Genomic DNA, 7,478 nt, shown 5'->3' on the forward strand with positions numbered 1-7,478 from the left:
CCCAGCCCCTGTGTGCCCAGCCCCTCAGAGCCCAGTGAATCATATCCCATCTAGCCCATCCTCTCACAGCCTAATGAAACACAACCCCCGTAATCACTCCCTATTTCAGACACTCCAACTATGCCCAACCCACCATCACCACCTATTTCACAACACACCCAATTTGAGCATACCCCATTTGAGCCCACCCCAACTAACCAGGCTTCTGTGGTAAAAAGGAAGGGTAAGAAGGTTAGACGCTCAGGTTTTAGAGTGTCTAAAACCATAGCTAAGAGGGAGGGCACATGTGTTCCTAATGGACAAGGAACTGAGAGGTAAGGCAGTCAAAAGGAGAACAAAGAGGATGGATTTTGCTGATGATGAACCTAGCAGTGATGATGAGGACTTCATTGTTGAGGAGGATGAAGATATATCAAAAGATGATGATGTTTTGGAGGACTTCATTGTGTATGAGGATGAGCACATGTCTAACCTGTCAGAAAGTGAAGATGGACCATAAGAGACCCATGGGGAAAGTTCAATCGTTAGAAGTTCCTGGATGGAAGTGGGATTCTATTTCTATGGACTTTGTGACTGCCTTACCCAAAACGAGGAGGGGAAATGATACCATTTGGGTTATTGTGGATAGACTGACCAAGTCCGCCGTGTTCATACCTATTAAGGAGACATGGAAAAGAAGCAACTCGCTAAGACCTATATCAAGCATGTAGTGAGATTGCATGGAGTTCCAAAGGACATTATCTCGGATCGTGACTCTAGATTTCTATCTAAGTTTTGGAAAAAGGCCCAATTAAACCTTGGGACAACACAAAAAATGAGTACCGCCTTTCACCCTGCGACTGATGGTCAGACTGAGAGGACTAATCAAACTATGGAGGATATGTTGAGAGCTTGTGCAATTGATTTTCAAGGAAGTTGGGAGGACCAATTAGATTTGATTGAGTTTTCTTCAACAATAGTTACCATGCGAGTATAAAGATGGCACCATTTGAGGCATTATATGGACGGAAGTGTAGAAGTCCCATTTGCTGGAATGACTTTAGTGAAAATATAGTCTTGGGGACTGAATTTATTGAGAGGACCGTCAAGAATGTCAATTGATTCAGGCTCGAATTCAAGCTGCGCAAGATAGGCAGAAAAGTTATGCAGATTAAAAACGCGAAGATGAGTTTGAGGTAGATGATAAGGTATTCTTGAAAGTATCACCCTTTAAAGGCGTTATGAGATTTGGGAAAAAGGGCAAGCTAAGTGCTAAATATGTAGGCCCATATGAGATTTTGGAGCGCATTGGGAAAGTAGCTTATAGATTGGCATTGCCAATGGAGTTTGAAAAGATGCATGATGTATTCACATTACCCAACTTAAGCGCTATATCCCTGAGAGCGTCATGTGTTAGACCTGAAAGAGTTCAGATAGATAGTAGCCTCACATATGAGGAAAGACCTGTCAAGATTCTCGACAGGAAAGTGCGTAGTACGCGCAACAAGATGTTCAATTGTCAAAGTTCTTTGGTCTAACCACGAGTCAGAAGAGGCAACGTGGGAAGCCGAAGAGGATATGAAGAAAAAGTATCCAGCTATTCCTTGAGGTGAGTTACGAGGGCGTAACTCGTTTTCTTTAAGGGGGGTAGAATGCGATAAATTTCGCGCTTTTGTCTATTTTTATGAGATTTTCATGCATATGTATGCCTATGTTGGGCAATTTGCACATGTTAGTGCAAAAGAAGTAGAGTCTCCGCATATGAAAGGTGTTCATAAGTAAAAACAAGTGTTTTAAAAATGGGAAAGTGCACGAGAGGATACCTTTCTTCAAAAGTTTTCGAAATGTTGAGTTCAAATTTTCGAACGTACGAGGGTTTTGTGTTAAGTTTCGGGACGAAACTTCTTTTAAGGGGGTAGACTGTAATCCCCCACAATTTTAAAGGATTTTCATAAATATATTAAGTATTTATGTAGTTATATTTAAATCCAAATGAGTTTGGAAAATGATTTGACTTTTAAAAAGGGTTGACTATTTTAAAAGTCAACTAAAAATATTTTTCATAGCTTAATAAAATTGTAATGTTTTAATTAAGCATGTTTTAATAAGAGTTTAATATTAAAAGTATTTTGAAAAGAAGCTTAATGGAATCAAAGCCCAAAAGTGATAAAAAGGGAAAGAGTTATTTGATGACTAAAGTCCTAAGAGCCCATCTTATTAGTCATCAAATTTTATTTATTAAAATTCTTTTCCTAAGCCCAAAGGAAAGCCTCTATTTAAATATCCTAAAAACCCAAATTTTACCCACACTTTATTTCTCTCTCCTCTTTCCACGTGATTTCTCTCTCTCACACGGCACACTTTCTCTCTCCTCTTTGTGCATGTTCTTCATATTTTTCTCTCAAAAGTTTGTTTCTTCTTCGCTAAGTAACGTTTCTTGTTCAACAAGAAACGTCACGAATCTTTCTTTGAGCCAAGAAATTTGCTGCCCCCGGTTCCTTTCGGTTGTTGATGCTGTCCGACGCCTATCTCCTCCTTGTTGTGGTTGTTTTCTTTTCTTCCTCTTCAAGATTCCATTAAAGTATTAGTTTTATATTATTTTATTATTAATTAGCATGTTTATGATTTAAATTATTGTTTATATGCTTAAAATATTTCGGCTATCATATATTATAGTATATAAATTCCAGATTTATTATATTAAGTTATTTTCAGTTTTTATTATGAAATTATAGTTTTTAAGGTTTTTAATCACTAGAAACTATATTTATAAAATATAAATCATGAGATTTGGTTAGCATATAATTTTATATGTATTAAATATATTTTCAGAAGATTTATAAAATTTTATGAATGTTGTAATTTCAGAAAATAAGTATTTTAAGGGTTTTAAATGATTTTTAATCACTAGAATAGTTGTACTATACTAGAGATTAAAAATAACGAAAGTTTGATACGTAAAAACGATTTTAAAACACATTTAAGGGGTTTGGGTCGTTTTTAAAGTTGCTGTAAATTTTTGGTTCAAGGTATTTATTTCATTATTTTATTTTCTAGGCGGAGAATTTGTTTATACAAGGTACGTACATTGTCTATTTGCTATATGATTTAGAAACATGCTTTAAGTATGTTTTATTTATTAGTATCATGTATAGGACTCTGTTGTTCATATATATGATTTACTGGAATTGTTTTACATGTTATTTGCCTGTGTGCCACATGTAAACTAGAAGTATTTATGAGTATGAATGTTTGTATGGAAGTTTGATGCAAGCAGATAAGTCAAGTTTATTTATTAATTCGTGAGTGAATTAATGTAAGTTAGAGTGAATCATGTTTTGCATGAATTCTTAAGTATTGTTATTATCTTATAAGAACCGTGGATCTTATTTGGTAAGTTACAAGTTCTACCTATATAAAGGTAAAGTTTATTGTTGGCTAGGTTCAACAAGTAAGTTGGTAAAGGTTAAAAAGGAAGTAAAGGAGTCTTGGTTGATAAGTTGTGATCACTTGTTAATCCAAAGATAAAAAGGAATTCTGTTATGATTGTGTGATTATGAATTGTGTGTTATTTGCTTGTTGTGGTGTCAACACAAGTAATAAAATATATTCAACGTAAAGTGAAACGAGAATAGGTTATAGACTTTAGATTGGTGCACGTCTAGAGTTGGACATAAGGGTTGGGGTTATGGTGAGCGTGCCATAGCTTTTCTAGGAATGGGTTGATCACCATCCCTCTTTTATTTCAAAGGTTCCTCGATATCGTAGGTCACTCTGAAATGCGGAGTCGCGCCCCCATTTCATCTTAGTAGGCAAGACAACTCGTCCTAATAACTATTCCATTTAAGTGTTAAAAAGTTAGTTTATGTTTAGTTCAGTAAAAATTGTCTGCAGATTATTATTTACTTATATAATTATTTATTCCTGCAAGTTATTTTTGTAGTATCATGTTTAGGATTATTTATGTCTGATATGTAGTACTTAGCTTTGCTGATTACGTGCTTGTCTGTGTTTGTGATCATGACTTTGCCTATTGATCCTGTGGTGATCCTTCGGGGGAGCAGAGTTGAGACGACATTGACATTACAGGTTCGAAGATGCATATCATTGGGATCTGGAATGGAGAGACTCTTGTATTATTAGTTCCGTTTAAGTTGTTTTCATAGGAGTTATGTTTTCATAAAATAGTTTTAAGTTGGTGTGTTTAGTTCTGACAATTGTTTTTGGTCTCATAAGTTTTAATAAAGTTGATTTTTAATAAGTTATTTTCCGCTGCAAAATTCTGAGTAAGCCGAAACGTTATCACACGGGCGATAATGCCTGGGTAATTCGCTAAGGTTTATTATAAAAGTATTTTTTAGAAAAAGAGAATTATCGGGGTGTTACAAAGTGGTATCAGAGCTTTAGGTTAGTTTAAGACTTATAGGCGCATAACTAATTAGCTTATTATGTGACTTTAGCTTTTTAAGTTACCTAGCTTATTGGTTATTTGAAGGAAACCTTAGTATTGCTCCTACGTTTTCATTTCGAAAAGTTAGACATAAAATATTTTTGAGAACCAAAATTTTTTTATGAACCGAAAATTTTTTCGGAGATTGAGGTTCGAAATTTTTTCCGGAATATTTGAAAAGTTCGAAATTTTTTTTTTTCATTCGAAAATTTGAGGTGTCCGAAAAAAAAAAATTCCAAGTGAAATTTTTTTTTCGAGTGACCTTGGAGTCTGAAATTTTTATTCGAAAATTTATTTTTGGGCACTTAAGTAATATTATTTATAAAAGTGTCTGCATTATTTTTCATGCCTTTGAGGTTTATAGTATTGTATTGTGAGAATGGGTAGTATACGAAGGACATATAAGATAGAAACATTATATGTTTGCATTAGAAAGTTAGTTCAACATCATTATTATTTTCTTCCCTGCAAATAGGTGCATTATTATTATACTTCCCTGCTATTGAGGCATAAATATTTTTTTCTTCCCTGCTAACTATTTTTAATTCTTGCCTGCAAAGTATATATTTACATGCCTTTGTTTTTGTTTACCTCTTGTTATTTGTGGGAACACGTCAGGAAGAGTGCTAAACCTTCTGGTTTATTGTGTGTAGCTCTACGAATATGGCTGCTAATCTAGGAAACTATTTTAACCCCATCGTTCTGACTGACGTTGAAGCCGACGACCGTCATCCACCCATTGACCATAGGGAGTATGAAGAACTGCATTGGATAATGCGTTGTATTTTGAGGAAAGAATTTGCTAGGGATGATGAAGTCATCATAGAGATGGACCGTGCTAGAGGTACTACTAGGGAGGATATTTATGATGCATGTATGAGGATTGAATCCGACCCTGAAGAGGACGAAGACACCATACCCAGTGGCGGATCTTGGCCAATTACTTTACAGGGGCCGAATAGATAAATTAAAAGTTAAACTACAAAATTTTAAATAATGAACAAAAACACTAGTACCTGTAAAAAAAAAAAAAAAACACTAGTAGAAGCGCATCAAAATTTAAATATACTATTATCAATGGCTACAAATAAGTAGTAGCTAACATTGTTCTAAATCTAAATCCTTAAATTTAAAGCAGTTTTGTCAATTTATATGTTTGAACATTATCAAATCTTCAAAAAATTGAAAAAATAGCTTATATCAAGAACCAAATTGATTTTTAAAAAATTGAAGGAAGGGTTCATTAGTGACTAAATCAAGAACCAAATTGATTTATCAAAACACACAAATAGAAAATGTAAGGTATATATACTTTTTTATGATTATTAGGAATAATTCGTGAAAAAAGAGTACTTATTATAGTGGGAGAAAAAAGGAAAAAAAAGATAATAACAAAAAATGGTCAAAGATAATAGGGAGAAAAAAAAAGGTTTACCTCAAAAAAAAGAGAAAAGGTCTTCAAAATAAAGGAAGAAGAGGATTTGAGAACTACAAAACAATACTGCCAGGGAGGATCGAACACGCATGATGTTGTGCATCTACATCCAGTTGCCACCACCATGCCAAACTTAGATATCATGTGTGAATTGAGTAATATTATCTGATATAGCTAAGGGGGGCCAGGCCCCCACCGACCCTAACCATAATCCGCCACTGACCATACCTATTACAAGATCTAAACTTCAGAGGAAGTTCATCGATTACTATGAGGATGAAGAAGAGGATGAAGCTAGTGATGACACCTTCATACCTGAGCAATATAAGAAAGACAAGGATAAGGATGGCAATGAAGTGCCATAGGTTATATATATACTTATATACTTTTTTTTTACATATAGATATACATAGGGTTTTAGTTATAAGAATAATGTTGGATATGTGCCAACAAGACAAAGGTGTTTTATAGAGTTACCATTTTAGGAAAAATATAGATACTAGTGTGTTATTTTATTTCACATTTTTTTCCCTTCTATGGAAGAATAAAAATATAGTTTATTTTATTAGAGGAGTAAGAATTTATTTTTGGGCATGTAATGGGAAATATTTTTTATTATTTATTTTCATTATGTGATTATATTTTCTTGCTCAATTCATTTCATGTTGATACGAATTGATTTACGTGAATAATTATGTGTATATTAGAGAACATTTCATATTGAAACTTAGTGAAATTGTATGTTGATGCGATCTTTAATGATCAAATCAAGTATTGCCTTGCTTAGATGACTATATAAGTTTTCTGGAACCTGAGTAGAATTATATTACTTTCAGGTCCCGAAGTAGAATGGCTAACAATACTGAACTAGTTGATGCTCTTCGCCTCTTGGCGGAAAAACTGAACCAGGATAAGGTCGAACGTCCAGAGACTGCTGGAGAGATGTTCGAAAGACTGGCCAAAGTGAAACCACCTTATTTTAAGGGACAAGCTGACCCTACCTTCCTAGAAAACTGGATTAGGGAATTTGAGAAGTTATTTGAGGTAGTGAATTGCCCTGCTAATATGAGAGTAGGCCAGGCTGTTTTATACCTAAAGGATGAGGCCGATTTGTGGTGGAGAGAAAACGGGGCTAGATTGAGTGCTGCTGAGGGATTTAATTGGGAAGCCTTTGTGGTTGTGCTGAGAGGAAAGTTTTACCCCGCCTTCATGAGAAAACAGAAAGCTCAAGAGTTTATCAACCTTAGGATGGATAGTATGACCATCTCTGAATATTACAGTAAATTCATAACCTTGTCTAGGTTTGCACCTGAGGTGGTAGCTACTGAGGAACTTAAGGCTCAGAGGTTCGAGCAAGGATTGACTGATGAAATGCAGTTGGGTTTAGGGGGTGAAACCTTTACATCTTTAGATGTGGTGTATGGAAGAGCTTCTCATATCTATGGGTTGCAATTGATAAGGGATAAGAAGGCTGGAATAGTTGGTGAAAAGAGAAAAGAGGTTAGTACTGGGGGAAACCAAAGTAATTATAGGAAAAACCGGAATGGAAATGGGAATTTCCAAGGAAGAACCAACCAGGACAACCGTTAGAGGTGTAAGTGGATTGGACTGGAT

Source organism: Beta vulgaris, chromosome 7, assembly GCF_026745355.1.
Source record: "Beta vulgaris subsp. vulgaris cultivar EL10 chromosome 7, EL10.2, whole genome shotgun sequence".
Lineage (NCBI taxonomy): Eukaryota > Viridiplantae > Streptophyta > Magnoliopsida > Caryophyllales > Amaranthaceae > Beta > Beta vulgaris.